This window comes from Mastomys coucha, unplaced genomic scaffold (assembly GCF_008632895.1).
Source record: "Mastomys coucha isolate ucsf_1 unplaced genomic scaffold, UCSF_Mcou_1 pScaffold15, whole genome shotgun sequence".
Classification (NCBI taxonomy): Eukaryota; Metazoa; Chordata; class Mammalia; order Rodentia; family Muridae; genus Mastomys; species Mastomys coucha.
This window is the reverse complement of record NW_022196897.1, coordinates 127,437,628-127,457,430: the sequence shown is the minus strand read 5'-3', so window position 1 is coordinate 127,457,430 and position 19,803 is coordinate 127,437,628. Positions and strand designations below refer to the sequence as shown.

Here is a 19,803-nt window from a genome sequence, read left to right as displayed (position 1 = left end):
CTCTCTCTCTCTCTCTCTCTCTCTCTGTGTGTGTGTGTGTGTTGAGAAATGGTCTTCCTATGTAGCTGAGACTGTAATAATGCCATGTAAAACAAATTCTCTCAATCCTCCTGTCTCAGTTGCATACCACCCTAATTGGTTGTACTTACTCACATGAACTTATAGCCCGCTGTGTCTCTTCTTGAATGCTCCTTATATCTATTACCTTCGTCTGAATGTGTGCCATCCCTTTATCTGTTGAATCTTATCCCCAAAGTCATGACAGTTGAAAGATGATTATTTCACCAAGATGGATGATTAATGAATGAGATCAGTTGCCTTAAGGAAGAGGTCAAGCTGAAACTGGGTCCCTGTTCTTCCATTAAAGAATGGAGAGAAGGTACTCTTTGTAAGGAACATAGGCCATAGCAGGCTCTAGAAGTGGCCTTCTGGCATGGGGGAAATAAATTTCTGTTTTATAAGCCTCCCCATGTATGTTTGGTATTTTCTTACAGAAATCCAGATACTAAATGCAAGTCAATGCCTACATGGTTGTTCCTCCCTGCTTACTTTACTGCACTCCATTCTAATAATCCCTCTGAATTATGTGTCTTGGAGGTTTCCCAATTGTTCCTTCTGCTTTCTTCCTCTGACACATTTTCCATTCACATGTGGCTGCCAGCCCAATCTTAATACAATTCCACTCTGATCTACAGCCTCATAATAAGACCCCTATGCAAAGAGCAAAAGTGACTCTTCCCTCTGATACTTAAGGTCAACAATATCTGGTTCCAAGTAGCTTTCTTACCCTGTGTCATTTTTGCTTTCACCTAGACAGATGGCAACAGTCAACTACTTTCTGTTTCCTCAAGGGATTATTGATGCTAGTCAATTTTATGTTGCTATAACAAAATACTTGAAGTGGGCTCTTTACAGAATGTTTATTTAGCTCACAGTTTTGGAGGATAAAAGTATAAGATAGTGAGGTCCCATCTGTTCAGGCCTCTGTTGAGCACCACTGGCTATATTATGATATGGCAGATGGCATTACTAAGTAAGCATACATTGAGAGTAAGTAAAATGGCAGGAAAAGACACAGCTCTCTTTCTCTATCCTATAGGTATAGAATCTGAGCACTAACCCAGTCCTGTGAGGACCACATTAATGTCTTTCTATGGTAGTGCCCACATGATCTGATTACCTGTAAATGGTCTAGAATCTCAATGCCCTTAGATTGAAGACCAAGTTTCTAGAGTACAGACCTTTGGAGGATAATCCATAGTATTTTCCTTTAGCTTCCTCTATCTGCCTCATTCCTGCTAGTGAAACTGTCTCTCTTTTCATCTATACCCTTCCAGGCTAAATTTTCATTTTCTGATGCAGGTTTCACTGAGATAGACAAGACCAGCGGAATCAGAAAGAATGTCTATGAATGATTTCCAGACCATCTATTTGATGCAAGTTTGAATTAACTGTATTCTTTTTCATGGATCTTATTTTTTACTGTCTTAGGAGAATATATTTTAATGACATTTGAACTCAGGTCTACCCACTGGTTCTTCAGCCCACCCATTTATTAGGCATGTAGTCTTGGAAAAGTTACCTATTCTTTGTGGGTTTCAGGTTCCTCAGTCACAACGAGTGATGATAAAAATGTCTATTATATAGATTTGTTCTGAGGACTGAGTTAGATAACGCATACAATTTCTAGAACAGGTGTTGAAACATCATGAAATGCTAAATTGTTATTTGCATAAAATATCATGATCCAAATGCCCACTTCATGAACACTATGAGGATGAAAGCAACATCTTGAGGGCCTTTATTTTTTCTTGGTACCCAATGCTATTTATTTTATGTAATAGAAAAGATAAAAACCTTTTCACTAAATGGACAAACCACAAACAACCATGCAATGTAGGGAAAGTGACGTAAAACAATACAATCCTCAGTTTCTAAACTGATGTGTGTATGCACACAGCTAGCACAGAAGAAGCTTTCAAAGCTTCTGATTATTTGGTAAGTTGACGCTAGTGTTCTACTTCTGCTCCTTTGGTAACTATTTATTAAGCACTACAGCATACAAGAAGCATAGTAGTCCTTGAAGACAGAGGTCAAGAATCCCTTTCTTTACAGAAATCACAAAGCGGGTCATGACAAGCAGACCTCGGAACTGACACTCTGCTGTAGGTGAGCAGAGGTTCTATCATAGACAGATAAGAGGCTGCAAAGTCAGAGGGAATCCACAGAAGCTTTCCAGAGGAGGTAAAGGGTCATCTAAAAAGTAATCTGAGGGTCACTGGTGATAAAAGAGGGGAGGCAGTTAATTACCAGACAAGGTAGCCTCTTGGCTACACACCCTCGTTCACTGACACTTTAACACACATGTCAGCCTGACCTCTGCCATGTGGGTCCTTTGCCTCTGAGTTTTCTTTGCTTTCTAGAGCTTGTCTCAAGAAATTCTATATAACTAATACGTCTCAGGAGCCAGCCTATCACTCTGGAGTAACAGCTCCCAGTACCTCAAGCTCATCCACAAACACCCCAAGCTTGTTCCACATGATTTCCATAAGTCCCCTTTCCCCCATCCAACTTGAGACCTAGAGGTAAAGTGTAAGTGGTTTAGAACTTAACCTATTGACTTTCTTTCCTAACCAGTTTCTCTTCTTTTCTCCTGCTGGTGTTTCCTGGGATTGCCTTTTGAATAAACTACCTCCACATTTGGATCCTTGCTTCAGGACAGGCATTTAATTAATTAATTCATTCATTGATTTATTTTTGATCACATGCAGAGGAGAAACAGTGGGCACTATGTGTGTAATATGAGCAGTCAAAATACCTGCAATGAAGGGGCTGATAACCTGAAATTTATATGGTCTTTTCTGCCTAAAGGTCCTCCCATGCCAGGTGTAATCAATTGTCCATTTTTTCAAGCCATGTGACTGGGCCTCAAAGCACCCCACATAGTTCTCTGTGTGTGTGTGATTTAGAGTGTTTCTGGAGATTACCATTTAAATCAAAGACTGAGAAAAGTCTCCATGTTCTTCCCAACATGGGTGGGCTCCAGGAAATCATAGGAGTTTCCATAGGGTGAAATAGTTGATCTTCAGTTGTATCAGGGATGAACTTCATGGTCCTCTGACCCCAGTGCTAGCTTGATAGCTCTCACCTTTTGAAACATGTTTCTTCTTTGCCTTTGAATTCAAACTGAAATACTGGTTCTTGCTTTGTGTTAAGCCTACAAATAGTCAAACTAGACCAGTGGTTCTAAACTTTCCTAGTGATGATACTCTTTAATACAGTTCCTCATGTTGTGGTGACCCTCAGCCATAAAATTACTTCATTGCTACTTCATAACTGTGCTTTTGCTCCTCTAATGAATCATCATGTAACTATCTGATATGCAGGATATCTGATATCTGACCCACCCCAAAGGGGTCATGGCAGCCCAGGTTGCGACCTGTTGAACGAGATCCCTACCATTGGCCTCCTGGTTCTCAGGCACTGACCTCAGAGGGGAGCTGTGCTACTTTTGGATTATATTCCTGCCTGAAGATCTGGAGACCTGTCAGCCTCCGTAATTGCATGGACCATTCCTCATGATAACTGTTTTCCATATGTGCTTGCACAAGGTGTGCCCATCTGTCTCTGGGGAAACCCTAAGAAAAATGTTTTAAAAAGAAAGAAAAGTCTGACCAATATACCAGCCTTTAAAGTTTATGATGAAAGCCAGAACAACTAAACAACTTTAGGCAGAACTATGCACTCAGTTCCAAATGATAACTTTTTTTCTTTATGACAGTAACTCACTATGGTATTATATGATACTTTGATATTTGTGTATTTGAGTTACAATAAAAAGAAAGTACTTTTGATCTGGAAACACCTGATATGGCTGTGTATCAATTAAATTGAAGTTACTTCAACATTATTTCATGCAGTGTGCTTGTATCAGTCATGTTTACCCATATTTCTAGCAGGGCTTCTTTCCTGACAGTACCAGGAAGCAGAACAACGTTATATAAAAGCAGATGATAGCCTCGGGAGATAGGGAGTCATGGCACTCCAAATTTGAACATAGTTAGGGGACTGATGGAGTGTGGGCACAGAGCTCCTGCCCTTTTATGCAGTTCTTCAAGCTTCATACGTCTTTGTTAGAGGACAAAAATGCAATAAAAGGTCTCTAGCCAAAGAGATACAAATACCATTTCAAAACAGAGAGCAATCCATCAGAGAGCATTGCTCTGTGTGTTCCAAAATGCCAGTTCCAGAAAAATCCCCTTTATTTCCTAGGTGTGCATCACACGAAAGCTAATACCCCATTGCCTCTCAAGGGGCCTCTTTGATGTTAATTTCATAAAGGATGCAGGTTTTATTCAGTCCATCACTTTCCATCAGATTACCCTTTTCAGTCCCGCACAGGATTCACTTTCATGACTAATGTTCTTATTTTAATAAAAATATATGTGCAAGTCAACTAGTTTCTCTTGAATAACCAGTTTGGGGTAACTGTTGCCATATTTATGTCAGAAGCCACTTTGTAAAGAAGAAGCTAATCTGCTTTAGCTATATGGTGGGTATTTATCTCACCTTCTCTATGGGTGACAGAATTAATATGAATGCTTTTTGTCATTCCAACTGCTTTCTGAGAAGCACTTTGTTTTCCAGCAATAAACAGTACATATTTATAATAATTAATAAAGTGTAATCTAGATTTTCAAATAATGAGATTTATCTGCATCCTTTTCATTAGCTCTACATTATTAATAGAATGTTTGTGAAAGTAGAAAAAAACACACACATACAAATAGACAAATTGAAATACACAGAATTCTCTTTATTCTGAATAAAGTTCTCAAACTGTAGTTTTATCATTATCCTGAAAACCTGTTAAACATGCAAACTTCCTTCTCAACAGAGGAACCTCTAATAGCCAAGAAGTACTTAAAGAAACGTTCAACATCCTTAGTCATCAGGGAAATGCAAAGCAAAACAACCCTGAGATTCTATCTTACACCTGTCAGAATGACTAAGATCAAAAACTGAAATGACAGCTCATGCTGACAAGGATATGGAGCAGAGGGAACACTCCTCTATTACTAGTGGGAGTGCAAACTTGTACAATCACTTTGGAAACCAATTTGGCTGCTTCTCAGAAAACTGATAATAGATCTACTCTAAAACCCAGTTATACCCCTCCTGGTCATATACCCAAAAGATGTTCCACCATATCACAAATCATATGCCTAACTATGTTCATAGCAGCTTTAATTGTAATAGCTAGAAACTGGAAACAACCTAGATGTTCCTCATCTGAAGAATGTATAAAGAAAATGTGGTGTATATTTACATAGTGGAGTACTACTCAGCTATTAAAAAATGATGACACCATGAAATTTCTAGGCAAATGAAAGTAACTAGAAAGATCATCCTGAGTGAGGGAACCCAGATCCAGAAATACAAACATGGTATGTACTCACTTATAAGTGGATATTAGTCATAAAGTACTGGATAACCTTGCCATGAGCCAGATCTGAAGAAGCTAAGTTGTAATGAGAAGGGGCTAAGGGGGGCACTTGACTCACCTGAAACAGATTAGATATTGGAGGTGGACGGAAGGAGGAGCTAGCTGGGGAAAAGTGGGGAATGAGAACAGGAGAGATGAGGTAAAATGAGGACAGATGGATAGACTACTGGGAGAGAAAACTAGATTGGGAGGAGGCATCTCTAGAATGAGCTAGATACCCAGGACAATGGAAACACCCTGGAATTTATGAGGATGACTCCTTTTAATGGGGGATATGGAATGGTTATCTCATGTGACCAGGAAAGAATTCCAATGGAGGAACTGGGACATGAACCCAGCCACAAAACCTCAGACCTACAATTTGCCCTACCTGTAAAGGTGTGAAGGAGCAAAAGATGGATCAGAATTTGAGGGACCGAGCAATGACTGTCCTAGCTTGAGACCCATGCCACAGGAGGGAACTTACCATGGACACTATTAATGATATTCTGCTATATTTGCAGACAAGAGCTAAGCATAAATGTCATAAGAGAGGCTTTACCCAGCAACTGATTAGAAACAGATGCAGAGACCCACAACCAAAATTTAGGTGGAGCTTGGGGAATCTTGCAGAAGAGGGCAAGGAAGGATATAAGGAGCCAGAGGGGTCAAGGACATCGCAAGAAAACCTGCGGAATCAACTACCCTCTGCCCACAGCTTCTTACAGAGACTGAAGCAGCCACCAGAGAGCATGCATGAGATGGACCTAAGCCCTCTGCACACAAGTAACAGTTGTGCCACTAGGTCTTCATGTGGGACTCCTAAAGTGGGAGTAGGGACTGTCTCTGACAACATTGCCTGCCTTTGGATCCCTTCACCTAACTGGGCTGGCTTGGCTAGCCTCAATAGAAAAGATGCACCCAAATCGAACTGCAATTTGGTACATAAAGCTGATTGATACCCAGGGGAGGCCTCCCCTTTTTCTGTGGAGAAAGAGAGGACTGGCTGATGGGGGAGGAGGATAGTGGGGGGGGGACTGGAAGAAGAGGAGGGAGAGGAACCTGCAAATGGTATATAAAGTAAATAAATGAATTAATTAATAATAATAATAAAATGCAAGCTTCCAGGACACATTCAAGACTTCTCAAGTAAGAAATCCAGAAACCAGGGTTTTGACCATTTTTGAATGAGATGTTTAGACTCATTGCCATTCTAGGTTCACTTGCTTGAAAAAAGTAGATGCTCATCTTTGGGGACATCTATAATGAATCTTGTGATGACTTTCTAATGTTAATGCGATATAGTATACGCCTAAACCAGGCATGCTTTTGTTTGAAATCACCCAGATACCATGCAGTTGGACGGATCTTATCATAGGCCATATCTACTCTTTAGGTTGGCTCACAGGTGAATGCATAGATGGAGTCTAACTTCAAAGAGGACTGTAGCTGCACAGAAAAAGGGATGTAGTGAATGGCAAAGTTACTCTAGGGAGCTATTGAGCCATCTTCTTCAACCTAAGGAAATAACCTGAAGCATGTTATCCAGAATCCTCATCACCATTTTAGAGTCATTCATATAAAACGGTGAGTGTTTCCAAGGCCATCAGTTTTACACCCTGTTGGTGTACATGCACACTGCATGTGCTCACAGCCCACAGGCCTCTTGTTCCATCATCTTTGTATTTCATTATTAGTAGTTTATGAGAACCATTTGCATTCACAAAGAAAGACAATATTATTAGAAACTGTGCAACATGGACAGATGAGGGACCATCCTTACAAAGATTTAACTTCTAATATTAAATTGAATAGTAGGAACCACTGAATCTATCTAATGGATAACTATATATACTTTGTATAGAGTAGTTGAGAGGGCTGAATATATTTTAAAAATGAATAAAAGCAAAATGACTTTTTTTTTGTTTTGACTTTGTTGGTTGTGGGTCAACATGAGCACTCAGTTGTCATTAATCTTGATTTATCAAAAAAAGAGAGCTCCATTTCATTATTTTAGAGCTGGCTCAGCCAGATTAGCACACAATGGTACTAACTACAGAGTCTGGGATTTGGGAAGAAGAGGAATTAGGAGTTAGTTGTCAGATTTTGAAAATTGTTCTGGATGTGTTGATTTGGAGGTGGCTAAGAGACATCAAGCTAGGCCCAGATTGTGTATTGGTATCTATAGCAAAGAGACCTGTGCCAGATACACAGGCAGCAGGAAAGTAGAAGACAGAGAATTCAGTGGAAAAATGATACTTACTTAAGGATCCTAAAGACTCCTAAGTATCATGGAAATTCATTGATCAAATACATGCCAGGTATTAGTAGTCATGGTCATCCCATTAAAGAGGTCCTAGATCTGGCTGAAGTGGTTTGTTCCCATGATCCTGGCACTTTAGAATCAGATGCAGGAGAATTGTTACAAGTTGGAAAACAACTTAGATTACGTGGTGAATTCATCCAGGGGTACTATATACGGAGAGACCTACTGAGAAGGAGGAGGGGAAGAAGAGGAAAAGGGAGGACATGAGAAGGAAGAGGAAGCAGTAGAAGGAGAAGAAAGAGGATAAGGAGAAGGAATAAGAAGAAGGAGAAGGAAGAAGGAGAAGGAGAAGGGGGAGGAGAGGAAGAGGAGAAGGAGGAGAAGAAGAAGAAGAAGAAGAAGAAGAAGAAGAAGAAGAAGAAGAAGAAGAAGGAGAAGAAGAAGGAGAAGGAGAAGGAGAAGGAGAAGGAGAAGGAGAAGGAGAAGGAGGAGGAGAAGGAGAAGGAGAAGGAGAAGGAGAAGGAGAAGGAGAAGGAGAAGGAGGAGAAGGAGAAGGAGAAGGAGAAGGAGAAGAAGAAGAAGAAAAAGAACAACAAGAACAACAAGAACAACAAGAACAACAAGAACAACAACAAGAACAAGAAGAAGAACAAGAAGAACAAGAAGAACAAGAAGAGGAGGAGAAAATTGATTATAAAAACCTCACAAAAAATTACATAGGTGTTTTAATCTGTAGAATGAATAACAATTGAAGAAGACAAAAGGAGGGTCACATGGCTGGGAGGAGTCAAGTCTGTTTATATCTGTGACAGAACAGGTTGTGGAATTTTGAGTTACATTCTTGATTACTCTTTATTCTTTCTTCTGGGGCTTTATTGGAATTTCCTCATTCATATACTATTGCTCAAAAGAAATTCACTTTCCTTACCCTTGGCTCTGTGCTTTCAAATAAAAAAGAGTAAACTGTTGAAGGGCCAAAGCACCCTACTGTACTCTCTGAAGATATTCCCTCATGCCCTGCTCCAAGTGGCATTGGAGAACTTTCTGTTTTTCCAGAACTTTCTAATAAGATCACATTCTACTTAGTCAAGGTACATATTCGCTTGTCTGTTCTGGTGTTTATCAGTGTGGACTGCCCTCACTGCACACTTGCTCCTCCTGAAGAAACTGATTGCTTTCTGCCTATGCCTGGTGCCTGTGGCAGCATTCAGGTTGCTTGGCTACAGCAACATTCCACTGTATATTCACTGAAGGCATACTGTGTTTGCAGCTTTGGAGGCTCATCAAGTAGAAATAGTTAGTACTCTGCCCTAAGAAGGTAGTGAACTCATTTGTGTCACATTACCCAGTGCATATCTTCTAGAGTTCTAAACGTCAATGTGATCTGCACAGGAAATGTGCACAAATGTGGTGCCATGCCTTTCTAAGTGATCATCACTAAGGCAATGTTCACATTCATTCACTCTAGCTTTTCTATATACTAGATGTGCCCTTTGGAGAGGGAGAGAAACCAAATTAGACTGGGTAAATGGGGTTTTGATCTTGTCTTTGGTTCATTTACTTTCTCAAAGAGCACTAGTACATAAGCTTGTATCACTGCTATAGCTGATTTCTAATTTAGTCCCTTAAAAATTAAACAGATTTGTTGGGTGTGGTGGTTCGCCCTTTTATGCCAGCACTGGAGAGGCAGACACAGCTAGGTCTCTGTAAGTTTAATGCCAGCTTAGTCTACATTGTGAATTTGCCTGCCAGCTAGAACTACACAGTGACACTTCTTTTTCTTCTTCAAGGCAGATTTATTACCTTACAGTTTATAGGGTAAAAGTTCAACAAGGATACAATTATGCTAAAGTCAAACTGTAAAGCAAGGTTCCACTGCTTTCTGGAAACTGGGAAAGGGGCAACATCTCCTTAGTTTTGTAGCCTATAGAAGCACTTACATGCCATAGCTCATAGTCCTTGCTCCCCATCTTCGAACATTGTTGCAACTTTCTGAACATTCATTTGTAAGCACATCTTTTATTGTTTCTCTCCTCCTGTCTCTTCCAGTCTCAAAGATCCTTAGTCCTGATTCTAATGGCTTCATCTAAAAATCCCAGAGAAATATCTTAAGTCCACTGATTGCAAATTGAGCTGAACCTTTATTTTCTGTTTTCAATATAACGTAACATATAACAAGTGGGCTTTAAGATAATATAGGCAGCATTTTTAAGGTGGGGAGTCTTCTTTTCCTTCCTAATATGCCTGGAAATTCAGGAGCAGATGGTACTGTCAGAGAGAATATCTCAAGAGTCATATTAGGAACAATTCTACTAGAATTTAGCCAGTCTCTTAAAAGTCTATCACAATCATCTTTGAGGTTTTAGTTGCTGAATCCATTATTTTTTAAGTAGTAAAAGACCTCCAATCTTTCTTTTTTTCCTATAATTTTTATTTTAAAAAATCCTTTCCCATTATTTTGGCAATAAAAACATAATATAACAAAAACAATGCTGAACTACAAAATTATTTGCAGCATATATTTAAAAGAATTGAGGTCCTTAATATACAAAGACAACTTGTAGTCCAACAAATGTAGGAGGTAATGCCAATAAAAATATATATAGGATATAATCAGTGCTTTTGTACAAGAAAATTGGAAGTCCAAAACTGGAGTGATGGCTCTGTAGGTAAAAGTACTTTTCACACAGCCTATGTTTGGTCTCTGCAACCTATGTGAAGATAAGAAGAAAAAGCTAACTCCACAAAGTTGCCCTCTGAACTTCATGCATCTTCCATAGTATGTGCATGTATAAACACACACATGCATGCATGTATGTGCATGCCCATGTACACAGGCACATACACAGAAGAAAATTGGAAATAAGTAACTGAAAGAATGAATAAGTCATATGGATAATAAAAATGTAGTTTCCCACTAATTACCTTATTTAATATAGAAAAATGATAACATCAAAACACAAGACTATGCTCCACTGAGAAAAGCAGGAGGAATGAGAGTTCTCATTGGCTGCTCATGGGAATGTGAAGTAGGTTGTGTAACAGTAGGCATGGCTGATTATAGTTTTGTTTGTAGAAATGGAAATCTGTGCAATTGTGTAATACATGGCATTTATCTACAGGACTGCAAACATAGTAAATGATTTGAGAATTCCTAGCAAAAGTGTCTTGGTTTTGAATACATTTTGAAAGTGCAATTTCACTTTTTTAAAAGTATTGAAAATAAGATAGGGTGTGAGTATTTACCCATAAAGATGGTTCCCTTAAGTTGCAAATACAAAATGGGTTGCAAAAATAGTCCCATGTTAGAGACAAGGCTTTGAGTTCACTTTGGGTCCATTAAAATAAAATAATTGAAGAATATATGATGACAAGAAAAAATACTCATTTTCTGTGTTGAGTGACAGGAAGGAGGGAGTAAACCAGACTTTCTGGTTGTATACATTTTCTATTTCTAAACACCAGGAGGATACATAACAACAAATGATTGCTCTCTGGATTATAGATTAGGAATGAGTATGTATTTTCTTTTTTTCTTGTATGCTCTCTAAATAAAAATATGTATGTTTTTTGTGTTAAGAAGGTGTATCTTCTTAGAACAATGGTCACAAAAGTTAAACTATGTATTTTATATTTTTCATCAAGATGCAAACAAATATATAAAGCACATATTTTAAAATATGTGATCCTCAGCCTAGATACCTGTCTGAGTAACTGTTTACAATGATTTCCTTATATTGGCCTTTGCCTTATTCATGCTTGCATTTGGCAAGTCTGAAAGCCAGAAAGTTAAACCACATGCACGAAGCCACAGATCTGAGATTGTACCAGCTATTTCTGTGGGTGACAAGCCCAACAGCTTTTCCCCATATGCCACAGATGCTTGTCTCCCTGGAAATGGTCACTAGACCTTCATTATGTTTCTCTGAAACTGCTACCCTGACATCAATGCTGCATTCAAGTCTCTGTCTTCCAAACAGTAGATTGTCAAGGAAAAAGAAAGAAGGCCTTACTGGCTCATGGCGGACGCATATCATTGTTGTGCTTGGAAAGTTGAACAGAAGGAAAGAGGACAGGTGAAGACCCTATGTAACTGGAGGGATGCTACTTATTGGGAACAGAAAAGTAAATTCGGGATTACTATGGGGAGAAGCGTTGAACAGTAAGAAGGCTTGAGGTGAGTGACTTTGCCTCCTATCCTGAGGTTTTACGGCTTCTGTCTGCTGCTATCGCTATGAAGACAGGTGTTGTACCTGTGACAGTGGACTGATGTCAGAAGGCTAGCTTTCAAGTCAAGGACAAAATTAAACCTTTTGTTGTTTGTTTTAGAGTGGGTCTTACACGATCCAGGCTTGCCTCAGGCTTGTGATACTCCTGCCTCATTGTCCTGAGTCCTGGGCTTAGAGGAGTTGCAGCTTAATTCCTGTTGTATATAGGTGTTTCTCTTTTTAGGATGGGTTACAGTCTGGTAGACTCATTGCAAATTGGAAGAATTTCTAGACAAAATGCATTTAACAAATCTAACCTACTAGACATCCGGGCTACACCACATAGTTCACTCTGGAGCATCAGTCATGTCCCCTCAGCACGGCAGAGCTGATCAGCTATTGATGCTTGCCGTCATTGCTTGGCATGGTAAGGAGGACAGCATCAGAATTAAAAATGTGAAGTAAAGTTTCTATTAAATGTGTGGCTTTTTTTTTTTAACCTGCATAAAGTCAAAATGTTGAACAAAGATAGATGGGAACTGTCTACATAAAATCTATTACGTTTCTTCTTAACTGAAAAATGTTTAGACCTAGTTGCTAATTTTGAGAAGATTGTGCACATACATGTAAAAGTAACTTTTTAGTGTAATAATTTTTGTCTCCGAGGCTCACTGACTCTGTCTGTTAACCTAGGCCTAGATCTGGAAGCTTCTAGACTCTACATCTTGTCTACATTTAGAATGTTCTCCTCCTCTTAGACTTGCTGCTGAATAAGCTTACCCTTATTCTTCTTGAACTCTAACAGGCTCGTTCAACTCAACTGTTTTGGGTCAGACTCTTCTCCAAGCTGACTGATTCAATCTGGCTTCTCTCTCAGCCTCTCCTGAGCTGTTCTGCTTGGCCTCCAACTAACTCTGTCAGTATGTTCTATTCTGGCTCCTTCACATTCTCTGACTTATTTTGTTTTCACCACATGTAGCTTGTACTCCCTTTTCAACCTTAACTTTTCTCCATAACTATTCCAGTAAAACTGCCTCCGTCCACTCTCTGTGCCACAAGTAGCTTCTCTTTCCTCTCTCTTCTTGTGAGAGTTGGGCATATCTTATTGTCAGTTTCTTCTCTCCAATTCGTCACTTTGTCTGCTATTCAAGTAGACATCATTTTCAAACATGGGTGCTTCCTTCTACAAACTAATCTTTTCTTCATTGCTTGAGATTAAAGGTGTGTACTACAAGCATGTGTGTATTCCAGCCAGAGGTATTAAAGGGTTAAATGAAAACTAGAAAGAGCATTTTTCAGTACATCTCAGGATTTACATTGTGATCAAATATTCGTGAACACATGCCTTTCAGATATTCACAAACTGGAAACAATCTTCCTGCTTGGCTTCACCTTTTTTTTTTTTTTTTTCCACTCCTCAGGCCACTTGCCCTCTCTGTTGTTTATAAAACACTAGACTTTTCTTCCCTGTTCCAGTTCACACCCATCATGAACTTTGCTCCAACAAACCCCCTACTCATAGACAGTTTGCCTTGAATCCCGGACAACCATCAGCACACAGCTATCATACTTGATGCCTTGCTACGACCATGTTCCAAGTGTTCTTACCACCTGTGCATCCTCAAACCTAAGAACTATGGGTGTGGGTTACAGCAAATGTAAAGAATTTAATCCAGCTAGACAAAGGAGCCTGAGAAAGGCATCAGCAGGCAGTCCCCTCTGAAATGAAACCAATGCAAAGGTGAAGATGCTCAGCATTCTGAATGGGAAGAATTGCAATTACAGCAGGCAGAGCTGTTAAGCCATGGCACATCTGGACTGTGTATGCTGTTCCAGGGAGCTACCCTACACACTGTAGGTTTAAGATTATGTGAAAGCTCTCCGCATCAGTCAATATTAGTCTTTTTTCTCTCACATTTATGAAAGACAAAAATATCTCAAGATGCCCCTGTAGGACAAAATTCATGCGTGGCTGGAAATCACTTCCGTTAATGAATGTAAACCATTCCTAACTCAGGGTATCTGGGGTGGATCTCAAGCTCCAAACATCAGAACTCATTGACAAGGTTATAAAAATTTCAATTATGTATTGTTATATAAGAAAAATTAGCAACCTTAAGTTCTTTAGTAAGATTTGCACTTGACAAAATTTGACTTCCATTTCTCCACCAGAAACTTTCTTCTTTCCTCTCTGGAGTTATTGGAAAGTATACACGATAAAGTCTACACATTTTAAAATATGAACCTTTCATATAAAGAACAAAGAGATTCTGAGCTGAGTCACAGAATGATTATTTGCTTTAGGCCATATAACAGTGCACTGTAACTATAAATTATTTGCAACTGAAGTGTATGATAATTCCATAAAGCTGCCATATTCTGCTTCCAAATAATACCTCTGGAAGGAAAAAGTCAACTGTGCTTCACCTCACAGCATGAACTCAAATTGTTATGGAAATCTTTGCTGAGTTCTCTTCTTTGCAATTTCCTTACATTTCTCTGATAGACACAGTCATGGGCTCAGTTATGTCTCCTCTAACATTTGATTAAACTCCTCATACCCTGTACCTTTGAATGAGGTACTGGTAAATTCAGTTTATTTTTGGATTTAGAGCTTTAAAAGCAGAATTAAGTAAAGTGATGTCACTAGAGTGGGGTCCTTTTCTAATGTGACCAGTTTCCTTATACAAGGAGAAAGACAGATCACAAGCCACTCAGAGGGAAGACCATATGAAGACAGGAGTATATGACCATGAACATGTCCAGGAGGCCTCAGAACATGCCACCCCATGCCAACATCCTGATCTTCAACTTCTAGACTCTACCAAGGTGATAAAACACACCCTGTTGGTCAAACAATTCACTCTAGGATACCTCATTTCTGCAGATGATGTATCTTCTCCTTTGTCAGCCTGTGAGAACTTTCATTTCCTCATTGCTTCTCACCTTTCACATTGCCCAGTTATCTAGAGACAGGTGAAGTTTGAGACTGCTGATGAAATACCAGCCTGACTCATTAGGAACGTTTCCATGAGTGCACTTATAGATATTGGATGAGAAGCACGGTGGCTTTAGAAGCAATGGGCAACAAGCCATTTAAGGATGGGGCTTTTGTAGTCTGAACATATCCTGTCACGAGACCACAGACAGACTATGCTGCAGAGAGGACTTGCCTATTATCACTTGGAAAATGACAGATGCTGGTCTCAGCTTGAAATATATTGCTGCCTCCCAGCTGTATGCCACAGTTTATTCAAGGATGGTTCATTTTCTAGAACTAAAAATTAGAGTGTCAGGTTATAAAATATAGAAAGTGATTTGCTAGCCATTTTCAGGCTTGCCATGAGCTGTCTGAAATACCATTGTGTGTCATCACCTTTGGCTTATGTAAAACCCATACCTCAATGTGGGTGTTTGCTATTTGTTTCATTGTCCCTTATCCTACTGACCCCACACCAAATACATCCCATAGCTGCTGGTCCAGGTCAAACTTAATGGTCCACAACAAAGTCCATAAATGATTTTCTCTTTCATGAATGCTCCCTCAAAAGAGCAAATCCAGCAATCACTTGAGAAAGCCCAAGAGACCCCAAGAAAAGCTTAGTCCTACCTCCTCTTTACCTCTCCCACCCCACGGTCGTTGGAGAGGAAGGGACCTTAATTGAGAAAATGCCTCCAGAAGACCAGGCTGAAAGCAAAGCCTGTGTGATATTTTCTTAATTAGTGATCAGTGGGGGAGGGCTCAGAGCACTGTAGCTGTGGGTACCCCTTGATTGGTACACCTGGGTTCTATAAAAAAGCAAGCTGAGCAAACCATGATGAGCAAGTCAGGAAGCAGCAACCTGCCCCTCATGGGCTCTGCATCAGTGTGTCCCATCAGGATCCTGATCAGTTTTGAGCTCCTGCTTTGGCCTCCCTTAATGAACAATGATTTGGGATATGTAAGCCAAGTAAGACCCTTCCTCTCCAAGTAACTTTTGGTCCTAGTGTTTCATCACAACAAAGATAACTCTAAGATACCACCTATCTGCTCCCTGAGAGTCCGGCTATCCTAGCGTCTTTCTCTGTATCCACAACCCTTCTGCTCTTGAGCACAGCATAGCATATTTCTATTGTCCCTTATACTTTTATTTCATTCCCTGCTGTACTGTACCATATACACAGAGGTTGTCTTGGCTTAGGGCCCCTCTCAATGCTGACAAACTGAGAAGATGTGATGGGTAAAGGTGCTTGCAGCCAAATCTGATGACCTGCGTATAATCCCTGCTTGGATCCATGTGGTAGAAAGAAAGAATTGACTCCTGAAAGTTGTTCTTTGACCTCCATGTGTGTGTGTGTGCACTTACACATGGAGAACAAATAAATACATAATTCAAGACAGAAAAACCTTGAGAATACCTTAAATGAAACCATTGCAATAAAAATCACAATACAGAATTAATATGGTAGCTATGTTTTCAGAAATTTATCAAGAGAATTAACTGATGAGACCATGTAAAGGAATGGTGTATCATTGAAAAAAGATTCCCTACATTGTTCCTATAGTGAATATCATAACTTTGATCCTGTGCCGAAGCCCTGGCCTGGGGGGAAGATAGTCTGGGTCAGTGATTCTCCACCTTCCTGATCATGTGCCCTTTAGAACAGTTCCTCATGTTGTGGTGACCCCATCCATAAAATTATTTCATTGTTACTTTGTAATTTTGCTCCTGATGCAAATCACAATGTAAGTATCTGATATAAAGGATAACTTATATGCAACCACTATGAGGGTGGTTTGACCTCCAAAAGGGTTATGACCCACAGATTGAGAACCACTGGTCTAGGAAGAGACACTTGTATCTTCCCTCATTGGCTATCAGACTGTGCATTTACTTATTTATTTATTTATTTTCAAAGACATACAGGGGTTGGAACTCAAAGTTGACTTCCAAAGAAAAGGTACAAAGCGATCGTTGAGACCCCATTTCCCTTGGTGTAGATCAGAGAGAATAGAGACAACCTGGTGTCCAGCCCCCCTTCCTCCAGTATAAGACAGAATAGCCTGCCTCATAATTAAATTGACATGGTTCTAACCTCTGTCTCAGGGCTTTCTATAGAGTGTAAGATGGCCCCAGGCACAAAGAGAAGGAAGTTGTACGTTTTTACCGCCAACCCAGGTCATCTTGGCCAAACTATGAAAAAATTATTATTATTGTTATTGTTATTATTATTATTATTATTATTGCCAATTTCTGTTTTCTAATTTAATTGGAATGCAGGGAAATTGACAGTAGGGTTTTGGTTCTAAACATTCAGTAAGAATGGAGGCTATGAATGCTGCTTGTTCAGTGTGCCGCTTCTGACTTTAACTTGCATTGGTTTCTTCTGCTTTTTGTTTCAGATTTCTGGCTGTGGACTATCTAATCTTGAGATCAAATTACTTCCAAGCAGTTTGTTTTCATATGAATATGATTTTTGTGAACTATTATTATCTTTGTGTTGGGAAAGGTAAAAACTCCAGTCTGGGAAATATATATGGCAAGCTAGAAAAAAAAATTCTAATCAAAGATGGTATGGTTATGAATGAAGCATAAATTCAAATTAATGGCAGATAACATATATCTGCAGTCACATATCACATTAGTTATAGTCTTTATTTCATGTTTTAAACTTAGAATTTATAAGTGTCTGATGCTACAACATTGTATAAACATCCTGGGATTGTTTAAGATTTTGATATTTATTTTGAAGTGTACTTACTATATAATCATGTGTGATGGTTTGTATATGCTTGGCCCAGGGAGTGGCACTATTGGGAGGTTTAACCTTGTTGGAGTAGGTGTGTCACTGTGGGCATGGACTTTAAGACCCTTGTCCTAGCTGCCTGGAAGCCATCCTTCTAGCAGCCTTCATATGAAGATGTAGAACTCTCAAATCCTCCTGTACCATGCCTGCCTGGATACTGCCATGCTCCTCTGCCTTGATGGTAATGGACTGAAACTCTGACCCTGTAAGCCAGCCCCAGTGAAATGTTGTCCTTATCAGAGTTGCTTTGGTTATAGTGTCTGCTCTCACCAGTAAAACTCTAAAACATCATGTAATAGAAATAATTTCATGAACATAGTGTGCTTTGAAATATTAATGTGAAATTGAGAGTGATTTTATTATTATTTTACTTGCAGAAATACTGAGATGGATTTTTGGATTCATGGAAAGCAGCAATGTTTCAAATGATAATTTATTTGCACAATTATTAATAAACTTTAGACCCCTAAGTCTGTCTCACTTTCGTAGATATCTTCAGACTGATGAGACATTAAAGTGACTATGGTATAATTATTTCTAAACATCTTGAAGAATCTAAAGTTAGCTCATAAGCTGGTACTCAGCAGGCATGAGAATATTTACATTACATAGACCACAAACTTTATAATTTTTTCATAATGAACAATTTTTTTAAAGAATAGTCAGAAATATAATCACCACTGAGTTCATTCAGTCCTAACAAAATTCAGGAGAAAACACAAAAAGAGAAGATTGAAACAGAAAAGAAGTTCCCAGGATATGGGGAGAAGCATTTATTAAACTGATCTCATCTTGGCAACTGCTTATTAAGTAGGAATTAGTGCCTTGTGCTATAAAGTATTGAGATACTGATGCATACAAATGTAAAAAGGGCAGAGAAAGGAGAAGAAAAAGTGGGGAGATTAGAGCCACAATAAGCCTCTATCAGAGGGGAGTCCAAGGAATTTGTTTCATGTTTTAGTAAAGGAAATACTTTCTGGGCCTAAGTGAATTTTTTATCAGATTTGTCAATTGTAACATTAGGGTAAGGACTGAAGAACTTGGTCTATCTAGAGCATCTGCAGACAGGTGACATTGTCTTTGTTTTTATTTTAAACCACTACCTGATCCAGCTATCCAAGTCCTCCTGCAACTGTGGGTGGGGCATGCTATTTCTTACATGGCTGTGAAGGTCTGCTTTAGAAGAATGTGTACCAATACCCTTTATTCTCTCCTTCTTACCCACGATAGTCACTGCTCATTGCCAGAAAAACCTCCTCAAATGGAGATGGAAACCAAAAAAAGAAAAGGAAAGAAAAAAAAAAGAGCAAACTATCCAAAACTCAGCCACTAACACTGCCCACAGAAGCTTGAAATTTCCTACAAGCAATTCTTAACATGGCTAAAGAAAGCACTCCAGGCACCATGACCATAAAAGTAACAAGGCATTAAACAAGCCACAGCCTAACAGGCTCTAAGAGGGAGGATGGGAAAAATATTCAAATTACCAACTAATGGCACGTTCAATCCTAAATCCATTACTCAAGGTTCTTTAGCAAGCCCCGGGCCTCTTTGGCATTGTAAAGTGTGAAGGGAGGTGAATGACTGGCCGCTCTCAGATTGCCCTAGAAAGGACCGTGCAATCGCTGCACTTCAAGGAGAGAGAATTGGGTAGAATGAGGATGAAATACCGGAAAGTCTGAATTCTGACTACAAATATAAATGGGTTTCCTACAATTTTCAACCAAAGAGTTAATTGCTGTGTGCATGCAGCCTTGTTGCCTTATAGGTGGAGGGAGAACAAGATTAAGCAATTTGGGACAAGAGGAGTGCCCTCTAGGAACCAATTGGTCCAGTCCTCAGTTGATGTGCTGACTTACCTCAGATAACACAATGACCTCATAGGGTGGAGAATTAAGGGCCCAGAATCCTTATTACTTTCTGCAGTTAATGGAAACTATGACACTAGTTTGTAGGTTGACCACAAACAAGGGAATCACAGAATAACTCTGAGAATGTCCATCGGATGGAGCGCCAGGGAAAGGAGGTCCTGTCCCTTCTATACCTTGATTTCAAAG

General features: G+C 39.4%; 1 protein-coding gene across 12 annotated transcripts in view; it reads right to left on the bottom strand.

The window, feature by feature from the left end:
• The window catches only part of Macrod2 (mono-ADP ribosylhydrolase 2), a 1,944,357-nt gene that overhangs the window by 192,691 nt on the left and 1,731,863 nt on the right, over positions 1-19,803 (bottom strand). The gene's annotated exons all lie outside the window — the stretch shown is intronic.